Genomic DNA, 13910 nt, shown 5'->3' with positions numbered 1-13910 from the left:
ACATGAAACACCACGTCCAGCCGCCTCCCCACTTTGGGCCTCCGCGTCCAGACCAACCGGGCAGGGCAAGCCCCCACGGCGGGGCCCGGCGCGGTCCCCAGCCCGGGGACCCCCGCTGGGGGGCGGTTAGAGGGTGGAGAAGAGGGACCCCCGGGGCCCGGCCGCCACCCAAGGGCAGCCCCTGAGCGCGCCGGGGCAGCTCCTCCGGGTTTCTGGCCGACTCGCCCGGCCCCCCGTGGGGAGGGGCTGCGGCCACTCGGAGTCGCCAGGGGTCCGGAGGCTCCTCCCCGGGGGTGGCCGAGCAGGAAGCGGGGAGCGCGGCGGGCGGGGGCGCGGGCGCGGTGCGGGGCCCGGGGCGGCGGAGTATGCGCGGGCCTCGGCGGCCAGCCCCGGCGCACAGCCGCGGCCGGGGCGCGCGGCGCGGGGCGGAAAAGCCTGTTTACACAGACTGCACACCGCCTGGGGAATAATGCAGTAAAGGAAGTGAGCCGGCTCGGCCTGACTGCTCCAACTTCCTGCTCTCACACACACCAGAGGGAAAAAAAAAAAAGAGGAGCGAGAGAAAGAAAAAAAAAGGGGGGGAAATCAGGATCTCATTACAAGAGCAACAGACCGTCTGCAGACGCCTGTCAGCATGGAAAGTCGGGGGCTTTCGCCCGGTTCCTCCTAGAAATTCCCCCGAAGAAGGATCTTGAAAGCTCCCCCACATCTGGGTAGGTAGTAGGGTTCGTGCCTGTTGCTCGGGCACTTGCAAAGTTTCGTGGGGGTTGGTTTGGGATTTTTTTTTTTCTTTCCTTTCTTCTGTGTGGTTTGGTGGGGGTGGGGCGGGTGGGCACCGCGTAGGAGGCTGCAGGCCCGGGGGCTGCGGGGAGGCCGCGGGGAGTGGGCGCCGCGGGATGTTCCTGCGCCTGGGTCCGCGCGCCGGCCCCGGGGGCTGCGGCCACCCGCCGCGGGCACACCCCGCCCTGGGGCTGCGCTGCGAGCCGGGAGGAGGGGGCGCGCCGGAGGAGCGGGCGACGGTGAGACTTGGGGTCCCCGGGAGGGTCGGTGACTGGAGCGGGCTGCGTGCCTGGAGGCTGGACCACCGCTGACCTTCCAGGGGGGCTGGGACTTCCTCGGGGTTGCAGTGGGTACGGATGCTCGGATTCAGGGAGAACAGGGGTGGGGAGGGAAGAGGAGGGCGTGGGGAGCCGAGCGGCGGGGCTGGGGGCCGCGTCCCGTCTGGCTCGGCAGGTGACCCCCCGCCCGGGTCGCCGCCCCAGGCGCACGCCTAGCTGGACCTTATAAAGCCGGCAGAGTCATTACTGGACACGGTCTGGGAGGAGGACCCAGCAGGCGATGGTCTTGGAGCCCCCAGCAGTTTGGGATGGGGCTCTTCAACTTGCAACTGAATGTTGGCCTGTAATGCTACTGTAACTTTAGGGGGTAGGAATCACAATTTTGCAGGGTTAAAAGAAAAATCGCAGGTCTGGATTTTTGTTACGTTTTCTGAACCGAATCATCCTGAGGACAAGCTGCAGTTAGGCGGCGGGTGGGGGTGGGAGAAAGAAATGTTATTTCAGAAACTGCAAAAGGGGCTTTTTAGAAGAAGAAAAAAAAAAAAAAAAAACGAGTGTCGGGAGAGTTTCTGGCTTGTCTGGAAACGGCAAGACTAATTGCCATGCGCTTCCGCTTTGAAACTGGCAGCAGACAGCATCTTGAAAATGACTCACTAGAGGAGCTGACAAAGAAACTGTGGTTTGCTGCTGCTCAGGTTTATGTATTTGTGCCTTTTACAGTTTCCTTTGTAGTGTTCGAGGGGTCACCGCCCCTTCCCCGCCGGCCCCCTCCCACCCTCCCGCTTTTGGAAGCCCTTGGCGGGTCTTTAACTCCCCCAGCGCCCCAGCCGGGAGGTGGGGGACGCCGGGGGAGGCTGAGTTGTTTTTGGAGTTGGCTGGGGAGAGGGTTAAAGGGATTCTGCTGCTGCAGGGGGAAAAAGTTCCCTGAATTTTCCACTGGCTGCTGCAGGAAGAGAGCCCCTTTAGTCATTGCTAAGTAATGTCTGCACACACACCAACTAATCTCATTAGGAGTTTCCGCTGCTCAGCACAGGAGGGGTTTTGTGCAGCCACTGTCAGCCGGGGGAGCCCGGCGCTGGAGACCGAGACAAGTTACGGCTTTATTTACTTAGAGGGGCAAGTCGCCCAACGAACCTTTTCAGGGCAGCATCTTAAACTTTGCAGTCATTTTGGATTTGGGGCTTACAAGGTTTTTCTCTCCTAGCTGTCCGTGTGTGTGCGCGCGCGCCTGTGTGTGTGTGTGTGTGTGAAGTTTCTATTACCCAAGCAGCTTAAACACACCCATCCTCTCTCATCTGTGCTTCAGTTGGAGGGGGAGGGGGCATGCGGCGGAGGTGATGAGAAGCCGAGCGTGTTCCAGGCATCTATTAATGAGCTCAAATTGATTTCTGAGTCTTATTGGCAAACAAAATGCCCTCTGATCTCTCTCCCTTCTCTCTCTCTCTCTGTGACACACTTTTATTTGGGAAAGGTCAGTTATGAGTTTCAATTTATGGGGATTATAAAATTACAGATTGTGTTAGGAGGGCTCGCCCGTCAGACAGTTAAGAAGACTGTCCCTAAATGTTTTTAGGGTTTCCAGTAATGATCCTGCCTGCAAAAACCCCTGATGGTCATTCTATGCCAAATATAGCCAAGGCCTTCTGGGCTTTTTTTTTTTTTTAAACCTTTCAATGTTGGGAATGTGTAGAGTTACTAAAAAGGGTAAATAATTTTAAGGAATCTGATTGGAACTGTGGGTCTCCTTTATTGACAAGGACATGCTGCTCTCTTGAGGGTTTTTTAAGGTGTCAGTGTTTCTTTTCTGATGGCAAGGCGTGTCCTGAAAACAGCCCAACCAGGGTGTGAGTCAGGGGACGTGAGTACAGGGTGTCCCCAGCACCGCACCTGGCACAGAGTAGATGCTCAATAAATTGCTGCATTGAAAGCTGTAAGTAGGATAACAGGACTTAACAATAAATAGATAAGGAAAAAGGCTTTCCAAAGGCAGCATCGTTCTGCAGGATCTATCTTAAGGATGAAGGTTGTAAATATTCTCCTCTGTAGACTACATTTCCTTCAAAACAAAAAGGAGGTCAAGTTATTTATTCCTATAAGTTATTATTTGGAATGCATGATGTTCATTTATATCAGTTCTCAACTAAGAGTAATTTTGCTTCCCAAGGGATATTTGCCAGCATCCAGGGACGGTTTGGTTGTCATAATCAGAGGGGGTACTGCTGGCGTCTACTGAGTAGGGGTTAGGGATGCTGCTGAACATCCAACAATGCCCAGGACAGCCCATCGCAAAGAACTTTCCAGCCCAAAATGTCAGGAGTACCCAGATGGAGAAACTCTTGGTTACGTTAATGATGAAGATGACTTTCATGTGAATTCATTCAACAAATAGGACATATAAAAATCATCACTGCACTTTTCTGTCATGTTGAATAACAAAGTAGGCATGAATTTTCTCTCCCTTTCTGTTTGGTTAGTAGTATGTGTGGAATGATATGTAAATAATGATAGTGTGATGGTGTACCTTTGTGAGCTGAGTTAGTCCCTCTCTGAACCTCACTCACCTGGTACTAATGCCTTCTAGACCAGAATGGCAGTAGCCCAGATGGGGGAAAGCAGTGTTTTTTGTTTTTTTCAGCCCTATTTTAATTTTGATGTTTCCTAAACATTTATGAAAGATTTCTCTTATTAAAAAAAAAGCTCAATAATTCAAACCTGGTAATACATAATAACTGTAATTGTGAGATCCTATATCGAAATTTATATTTGTAATAACTTTTTAGAACTTGAATCTTTTCCTGAAATCGGTTTTAAAGGGCTTCCAGGCAGTGCATATAAATTAAAATATTCCATTCTTAGCTGTCAGATACTGGATTTTAAGCATCCTATGCTGCCCAATTATATGTTTATGAGATTCAGAAAACCAATATGGTTGCAAAACATTACCTAAAACCAAACAAACCCAATACACTGGAAAAAAAAATTATCTAAGGATGTGACTTCCTGGAGTAGAGTTTTTTTTGTTTTTGTTTTTGTTTTTTTTGCTGATGGTGAATTACTGCTTACTAATTAATGGCTCTGCTCCTTTCTAGTCCCAGGGAATGATTCAGCCATCTTTGTGATTTCTAGACCTGGGGTTCCTCATTAAACTTTAAAAGAAACAAGATTCTCTATCCCTTTGGGGTTTGTCCTGACTGTGGGCAGACAGCTTCTGCCCCTAAGGGCCAGGACCTGCACATACAGATGAGCAGTTGTGGCCATTTGAATGAAGGGCTCCATTTCTGGCAGATGTTTCTGTATGTTTAAGGCAAGACTTTTTCATGTTTTATTATTTATCTGTAATTCCCCTTTGCCTTCATAGATTGACGTATTTGAGGTCACATTAGTATAGCAATATTTTCTAAAGGTTAGTTGTTTTTTCTATTATAAAAATATTAATGTGAATTATCTTAGGAAGAGTGAGAAAACCACAAAGAAAAAATAATAAACATCTCCCATAATCCCTGTTAACACTTCGGTGTATTTTTTTTTTTCCGATCTTTTAAAATACACACATACCCACACATGCACACACAATATTTTTAATTGGAGTCACACTGTATACTTTCTGTTTTGTAACTTTTTCAGTTAACATATCATGTAACACAGTTTAATAACTTGTCCTAAGACCAAAATCACCACCCATAGAGCTTGTATTTATTGATCCAATAAATGTGTTGACTCAACAGTGAATTGACATAATTTCTACATGAACTCGTTCAGTGTTTTTGCCTCTGTGGCTCCCAAGTCATGTTCTAAGAATGCTGCCCTCATGAAAGACTGAATTCATATGTGCTGTGAAGTTTGGGATTTTGATGAGCTTCTCTGTGATTTAAGGATGAGTCATGATTTGCAGAAGAATATCAAGATGTAGTAACAGGAAGTCCAGGGTGCTACACATCAAAATAGAATGCTCAGTGATGAAAACAGAGAAACTAGGTTAGACCAGAAATACACCTTGACCTTCTCTAACTATAAAGAAGGGAAGAAGGTGCCTCCTGCACATTGGGTGACTCTTATTCATTAGCGTTTCATTTTATATCAGTAAAGTTTCCGAACTTTGAAGTTGGTATTTTCAGTGAATTTTCAGTCCAAGATTATTATTGCCTGTGACCAATTTGAATTGAGATCATCCAGCTTTTTGGCTGAGACTGTGGCAGTGAGAACGTGAAAATTCTGGTTTTGCCACTTAGGATACAGCCTCAGTAAACCGAATTGTCAGTGTGTGTGTATGTGTGTGTATACTGTTTAATTGATACACAATTTATAATAATGAGCTAATTTCAGATGTACAACAGTGATTCAATTATGTGTATTCTTTTTAAGATTGTTTTCCCTTATAAGTTACTACAAAATATTGAGTGTAATTCCCTCTGCTGTATAGTAGGTCCTTATTGGTTATCTGTTTTATATATAGTATTGTGTATATGTTAATCCCAACCTGCTAATTCATCTCTGCCAAGTCCTCTTTCCCCTTCAGTAACCATTAGTTTTTATTTTTCTGTGTCTGGGGTGCACTGTTAACACATCCTATGGGCCTTCAAAAATGGTAGATCATTCAGTCTTTTATGTAGAAATGTGACTCCTCATCATCCCTACCCACAACCAAAATGAAAATGGTTTTCATCCATTACTGGAAACTCAAATATATGTCAGCAATTTAAAAATAAACTTTGAATTGACCGTTTCAATAAGTTGTAATTTGGTTGACTTGCCACTAGGAATTACTCACAGACCACTTTGTGTGTTTTAATTTACAGTTGCTGGAAAGTTATTATTAAATTAGGAATTAAATGGGATTATTTTATAATTGGCTGTGAGATTTATTTGCATATTTTTAAAGAAATTAAGATGATGGTTATGCTAATGGATTTTGATTTGAATTGGATTAAAATAAATTTAGTTTTATACATGCTCTAAAAAGAAGTTCCAAAGCACATAGCATCCTAAGTATTTTCAAAGTTACCATATCTAAGGACAGTTCCTAATTTTCCAAGTATAAATATGGGAGTGATGAGACTGGTGAGGTAAGGGGTCATTTACTCCAGAAGTAGAATGAATCTGAGACTCTTTGTGTCTTTTTATTTCTTTCACTGATGTATAATTTACATACATGAAATTGCACAGATCTGAAGTGTTATAGTATACACCTATGTCATCCCCATCCCCTACCTCCAAGGAGAGAAATTTCTATCATCTAGAAACATCCCCTGGTTATTTTTTTTATTATATTATGGCAATTTCATGATTCTACCATGTTACTAAACCCCAGGGCACCAGGATAAAATACTGTAGTATTTTTATTTGATCTGCTTGGTTAAAAATAAATTGTCAGAATGTGTGGATTTCCTCATCATCCTGTAAAGAGGAAAAGAAAGTCCCTTCACTATTTAGTATCACTTTTGCTTATCAACAGTTGTATGTATGTTGGGGGGAAAAGTAGATTCTCTTAAAACAAGTTGGGTTTAGAGGCTGACTTGATCTCCCTGGACCGAGGTTTTCCTGGCCAGAGGGTAGCGTGGTTGGAGAGTTAGATCCAAAGTCCTATTTGAGTTTTTTTTTTTTTTAAGAATAGAGAACTTGAATTCTTCCAGGAGCTGTGAAAGTGTAAATTGAATGTTTGATGTCATCCCCCGAAAGCTGACTTTGAGAGACAGGCAGCGAGTTTTAGAAGCTGTTTGGTGGTGGAAAAAGGGACTCCCCATAAGTTTCCCTTCAATCCCACTTCTGCCCCTTGTTGAATCAGGATGACCTGAGGGACGGTGCCAGGCTCCCTTTCCCCCCCCTCCTGAGGTTTGTGACACGCACCCCTTGTTTCTAAAGAGCACAACTGCCTCATTCTTGGGGACACCAGCGACCGTCTCCAGGTTGGGTACTGAGTAGCTCAGATAAGATTTTGATCACCAGGTTGGGTCCGTGTTCTTTCCTCCTGATCATATTTGAAAATCCTCCCCCCGCTGAATCTGAGGGGGTCCACATTTCCCCTCAGCCCCTCCGTCTCTTCCCTGCCCGCACGCTAGGGCAGTCCTTCAAACCCAGTTCCCATCCTGTGGCTCCTCTGCTCACGATCTCCCAGTGGCTGCAGCTGGGATATAGACCAAAACTCTCTAATGTAAGCTACACGCTGTGCTTTGGGCCAACTCCACTGGCCTTGCCTCAAGTCCTCAAACGTGTGACGTGCCCTCTGGCCCCTGGGCCCTTCCAAATGCCCTTCTCTCTTCTGGGAATCCCTTCCTGGTCCTGTGTTCCCATCAACTTCTCTCACTCCGCTTTTGAGCCAGCACTGGTCATCTGTCAGGTCGCAGCTCAGCCATCCCTTCCCCAGGGAGACCTCTGCCAGTTCTCCAGACCAGATCCCCCCCCCATCTTCCATCCCTGGCCTTCAGAGCCCTTGCCACCGGCTTTACTTGAGGTTTCCTTTTACCTGAATTCTTCCTCTGCAGATTCTTGCTATCCAAGCGCAGGTACCAAACAGTTTCAGATGTTTACTTCTGGAGATAGGGTTGGTGTTCCTCATTATTCATTAATACTGCTTATCCAAAACTCAGGAACCATGTAGATTTGATAGCTGGCTACCTCTTGTTATCTGAAGTCACCGTCCAAACCCTGAAATTCATTAGATTCGGCAGCTGAGGGATATCTGCACATGAATGTATCAAGATGTATTGCTCATCAGTTTTGCCCAGAAGTCTAAGCTCCCACTGGGCCTCATCTTTTCTCATCCTTGTATTTATTCCAGCCCTTTGTACAATATGTGACATTCATTGAGTTAAAAGCAATCTGAAGAGGAAAGATTTTGTCAGTATGGCTCTTCTCCCCCCATTTTGCCAGTGAACTTGATAAAGCACTTTATTGCTATTCCTAAATCCAGCTCTTTCTTAGACAGTAAGTTATTTGAATTAATAAGAGGCATATCTCTTGGTTAAAAGAAGGTCCTCTATAGAGGATATATCATTGTCCAGAGTTTTTGTCCAGATTTGCAGCAAAAGTGAATTTATAGAGATCAGGTTAATATGTTACCATCTGAGGGGACAGACTTTAGCTCTGTTGTTGACATCGGTGTTATACTCAGAGTTCTTGGTTAACAGGTAATTTATAGGATAGTACAGCTTGAAAGAATCTCAATGTAAAGTTCTTTCCATATTAAAATGAATCATTCTACAGCAATCATCATAGTCCTTTATTGAGACTCAGTTGACCAAATTTCCATAGGTTCCTTGGGCTGAGTTCCATAACACTCACTGTTAAAAGTGCTTCTTCACTTATACTAACACCTTTGTGTAGCTTTTGTTCATAACTTCTTATAATAAGTGACATTTCTGATTGAGTTTTAAAATAATAAGATTGCCTGTGTGATGATGAAAGGATGAATAATTAAATACCTAAATAGTTTTCAGTTGAGGGCTAGATCTGCTGTTAATTTCAGCTGGGTTTTGCCAAGGAGTGGTTTGTTGATAGTCAAACCTTGATTAATCAGAAGGTGTAATGAAGCAATATTTTTTTTCTCCCTGCAGTTAATTGTCAGAAGAGAGAGATTATGACAACTACCACAACAAAACAAGCCCTAGAATTTATTCCGGGGCGTGCTCCTGCGTGACTGCAGGGTCTCTCTGTAGGAATTAACTGAGGAATTCTTAGATGTTTACACCTGTAAGTCCTTGTCGTTGTCAGAATGGTGACGTGAGCGCCCAGGAGAATCGGAACATTCTGTTAGGCAAACAAAAAAGGCTGTAGATGTGAGAACAGCTTCCCAACACTAACAGTTAAGGATATGTCTCTGGTTAATACTCGATGGACTGGAGAGGTAACCTCCTTGGTACCCTTTACTGGAGCATTGTGTGTGCGTGTGTGTGTGTGTGTGTGTGCACGCGCCTCCGTAGTTGGAGCTACAAGAGGAATGCCTTAGTCTAAGAGAATGGGACTGGTCTCAGTTTTTGCTCCTTCTCCACAGTCCCTCTGCTCATGGAGGATTCAAGCCCCAGTTCTATACAGAGGACTGGCATAAGGGAAAGTTTGCCTGACCTCTTCATCCCATCCCAAAGAATCATTACTTCACTGTGAGAACTCAGAAAAGCTTGGATTTTTGATATAATTTTCGGGAGTGAAGAAAGCCCAGGTACATCATAATTTCAGCAAGCCCCATATAGAACATACAGGAAGGGACCAAACCACTTAGCATCATTTGAAGACTGTGTGGATACAGCTCCTTGATCTTTTCTGTATGGTCTTACATTTGAAATCCTCTGGATTCTAGACTTCATGAGTGTTGTGGGGAAGCTATTTTTGCTAATGTTCCTGCCTGTTTTTCAAACTCCAGATATGGATCATTTAGACCAGAAGGTGTTGGGTAGTAGAGCATTGCTAGGTTTTTTTTTTTTTTTCTTAGAAGCATTTTAGGACAAGCATCTCCAGATTCTCCCAGTGATATTCTGAGTCAGGGTTGGAAGTGATTAAACCCCGGGTAGAGAGAAAGAGGTGCTGTCCCATGGTTCTGAGTCTTTAGAGGAGGGAAGACTGCCTGTTGGTGAGCCCACTCCATCTTTGATAGTCAGGCAAAGCCAGAAGCATGGCCCAGCCAGCCATTCGGCTTGCCTGACTTTGCTTCATTCACTTTTTTAGGTTCTTTAGCATTGATTCTCATTTCTGCATTTGTGATCCTTGGATGCACTGAGTAAGTTTGAAGAGTGTTAAACAATTTCCTAAAGTGAATTACTTTCATTCCAGAAGTATATGCTAGTAAAAGATGTCTTGAATCAAACCGAGTGACCCAAAAGTACTGGGGCTCCCAGAAGGTCAGCATCACTGCTCCCCAGAGTTTTGCTCTGCTTTGATTTAAATCAGAACTGAACCACAAGAACAGCACCCTCCTCCAGGCTTTGCCACATCCTTTGTGTTTTTTTTTTTAACCTAAATATTGTACGTGCTGTGTGTGCTCAGTCACTTTAGCCGTGTCCGACTCTTTGCGACCCTGTGGACTGTAGCCTGCCAAGCTCCTCTGTCCATGGGATTCTTCAGGCAAGAGACCTGGAGTGGGTTGCTGTGCCCTCCTCCAGGGAATCTTTCCAACCCTGGGACTGAACCCAAGTCTCCTGCATCTCCTGTATTGCAGGCGGATTCTTTACCCACTGAGCCACCTAGATATTAAACCTACCAATTTGTCTTTAGGAAAACAGACACTCTCAGACCTTGATGGAGAACACTGTATATGTACCAAATGATTCAAATACAGAAAGGGTGATTTGCTTTAGCAAAGGGAAAAGATCATTGAAGTTGAAGCTGGCATTTATTTTGTGCAATTAATATATTTGTGTGGAAGAGTTACTGGAAGAGTAAGCAGAGGAACAAGTCACATGTGACATGTAAGAAAAGGGCTAAACTGACTTGGTGGATGGCAGATTCCCGAATGGGAATTAAGGTGAGTGAGGAGGCTTCTGGCTCGCTGATGTTGGGCGCTGATTCCACCAACCACCGCTCTTTCCTATTGGATGCTTTTGTTGGTTTCTTGAAGGAAACGTGTGCACGGCAGCCGGACACGAATGAATGAACTCTCAATCTTCCACTTGATGACAGTTTCGGTGTTATTTTGTCCATTTATTCATTGCAGTCTGGGGGTTAATAAATGCATTTTAAGTATAACGCCCTGGAGAAGATTAGTTTTGAAATCACTCGTTATCTGTTTTTGCAACTTAAAAAAAATACAAGTAATTATACTCAACAGAAACACCAAGATATTTTAAATGTGTTCTGCTTTCTATAGTTTATCTACAAGTTGGCTAGATTTTTTAAATGGACATTCTCTGAAACAATGAAATGCCTTTTGCTTGCCATTTTACCTTCATGCCATTGTAGTTTCACTTCATGTTAAAAAGAACTTTATTAGCAGTCGTTTGAATTTAGAAGAAACTCTGTATTTATGCACCATACTCGTCATATATAGCTAAACTTGATATCTCCACAAAAATGTGGGAAAGGATTCTTCATATGGAGACAGTAAAGCTATAAAAGTGAGATTCTACCTTCATGACTTTAGACGCAGCTAAAATCCCCCACAGATGTCCACCACATGAGCAGGTGATGATATTTTGAAGACTGCAGAGTCACTGTTTTTTATAGATCCTTCCAATGTGAATATATTATCATACCAGATTTATGTATAAATGTTGAGGCTGGGAATTTGCATTTTCTAAACCATGCCAAGCATGTTGTCAAGAAGAGCACTCAAGAGAAGTGGTGATGCTCAAGTAAGTGCGGATCTTTGCTTAGGTAGCCACCCCTGGAAGGCAGCTCTTTTGTGCTTCTCCAGAATCCCTAAAGAAAATGTCACAAATACCAGGAACTTGTCACTATTTTTGTAGCAGTACTATATTTAGTAAGGCCCCCAAAACTAGCTAACGTTAGTCAATATATCCCAGCCAAATTTTGACATTTTCAGAAACCAGCACATTTTGTGAAATGTTACACTTCAGAAAAAGGAAAGGGGAAAGGTTTATATTTATATTATTATTAGCCATTTGTAAACAGTTCAAAAATGCTGTAACATTTCTAACACCAATCATATACTTCTAAACAATGTCAAGATCAGCTAAGTAGTATCATTTTCTATTTTTAGAAGACATGGAAAATGGTTTTGGTGGACTTATTCCAGGAAAAGGGAAAGATAACTTTACCAGGAGTGTTAATGTTGGTGACCATTTTTCTTTTTAGTGACCTAGGCTTTCAGATATGATTGAAGAAATGATGCTTTTTAAAAAACCCTTTATTTGGAGTATGATTGCTTCGCGATGTGGTGGTGGTTTCTGCTGTACAGTGAAATGAATCAGTCACACGCATACATAGATCCTCTCGTTTGGATTTTACGGAGAACAGTGTGGAGGTTCCTTAAAAAAATTAAAAATAGAACTATCATATGATCCAGCAATCCCGCTCCTGGGCATATACCCGGAGGAAACCATTCCAAAGGATACATTGACCCTAATGTTTATTGCAGCACTATTTACAATAGCCAGGACATGGAGGAAATGATACTTTATTTTAAGTTCCGTAGAGAAGAGAGTTTCCAGTGTCTCTGGGAAGACCGCAGCTCTCTCCCTCTCCTGGCTGATGCCAGGGCTCTCTGGGAAGGAAAGCTGGAAGGAGGGGGTCAAGGGTCCCTTTTGCTCCATCCCGTTCCCAAGATCAGGAGCCTGATGTGTTGTGTGTGCGTGGGAAGCAGTCGCTGGCCAAGAGAGGTGTTCAGATGATGGTGGTAAGTGGAATTGAGATGGACTGAAACGACCTGTGGGAGGCTTTGGTCAGACAGAGGAGCAGAAGCAGTGGTCACCGTGGAGAGAATTTGGGGGACGGGAGATCAGGGCCACAAGGGAAGGGGAAGCTCCGAGAGCCTTCCCCCCACCCCGGGGGAAGCGAGGGAGGTCGAAATGCCTGCAGATGTTGGAGGTGGCCCAGACCGAGTGCATTCAGAGCGGGGAAAGGGGAAGATGCACAGATGGTTACCTTTCTGCCAGGAAATGCCCGACCCTGCAGCTGGACAGGGACATGGAGCACAGCTGCACAGATTTCCTGGTCCCCACGGTCCCTGGGGGCCCTTCTGCAAGGAAGGGATGGTGTTGCAGGCCACTCCTGACCCCACCCGGGACTCCTTCCTCCCTGGGCCTGGTGTCGGCCCTGTGTGTGTGTGTGTGTACACACGTGTGAGAGAGACCAGGCAGATGTGATGTTGATCATTTGTGTGGGTGCATTGAAGGAATGGCCTGAGGACCAAGGACACAATTGTTAAGCAAAATATTGCTGGTCACCATTGATGGAAAAAGCACACTGTCCAGAATTTTAATTAGCAGAGTTTATGACATGACTTTTGTTTAATTCAACATGTTTTATCTTGCCTTTTCTCTCTCTCTCTCTCTCTCTCTCTTATGTTTCCACTGGGTGGTGCTGCAGGAATTCCTACCTTTGCCTTGAATCTACCCTTCCCAGAAAGACGCCTCTAAAGCATAATAGGAGGAAGTCAGTCCTGATTTAGAAAGATTTTACAGTTTCAACACAATAGTGGAGTTTGGAGGATGCTCTGGCAGGAAATGTCTCAGTTTCTGGATGTGGAAAAACCACCATCATTTTGTATCATGCAAAAGTGTTCTGACTGCACTCTGTATATACTTGTGGGCTTTACCAACTTACTATTTAGCACAGAAAAGCTTTCAACTTTATCTGAAAGGTTATGGTTTCATCCTAGTAGAAGTGGCATGTGAGATTTCTTTTATTTTTGATTTTCGTAAAACTAAAAGTAGGTAACTAAACATTTTCTGCCTTAAACTTAGTTCAGGCAACCACAGATTTAAAAAAATCTCTCTGTGAAGGCTTTATCTGAAGCTGAAGGTATTCCATTTTTGTTTTAAAGATCATTTAGACAGCATATTGATCAAAAGGATATCTTAGATTTTTACTTTTGAAATACTCTTCATCAAAGAAAAGTAGTTTGTAGTTTGCTGACCCTGTATGGAGCAGGGTTAGGGTTGGTCTTACTTAAAAAGTTGAAACAGAGAAATTAACATTCTTCCCTGAGATCATGCAACTCCTCAAGGTCATGACTATGATGAGAATTTATATGTTCTGACATCCAGTGTTTCTCCTTGCACACAGGATTGAATTTTATTAACAGTACAGAAATTTAGGGAAAAGATTCTTCCATTCAAAGGCCTATGAAATATAAGAATCAGGGGGTAGTGTGGAAGAAGAGTGCCCACTGGAAATTAGGGAGCTCGTTAAACTGAAGCTCAAACTTAAGAACACTTAGCAAGGTTTTAAGTAAGTTTTACTCAA

The 13910-nt window shown here is 44.1% G+C and overlaps 1 protein-coding gene across 1 annotated transcript in view; it reads left to right on the top strand.

The window, feature by feature from the left end:
• The first annotated feature begins 367 nt into the window (after positions 1-367).
• ELK3 (ETS transcription factor ELK3) overlaps positions 368-13910 on the top strand; it is a 69204-nt gene continuing 55661 nt past the window's right edge. Inside the window, exon 1 of the mRNA XM_043881401.1 lies at positions 368-713. The gene's annotated coding sequence lies outside the window, so the exon portion shown is untranslated. The remainder of the gene's footprint in view (positions 714-13910) is intronic.

Source organism: Cervus elaphus, chromosome 22, assembly GCF_910594005.1.
Source record: "Cervus elaphus chromosome 22, mCerEla1.1, whole genome shotgun sequence".
Taxonomy (NCBI): Eukaryota; Metazoa; Chordata; class Mammalia; order Artiodactyla; family Cervidae; genus Cervus; species Cervus elaphus.
This window is presented reverse-complemented; position numbering and strand designations above follow the sequence as displayed.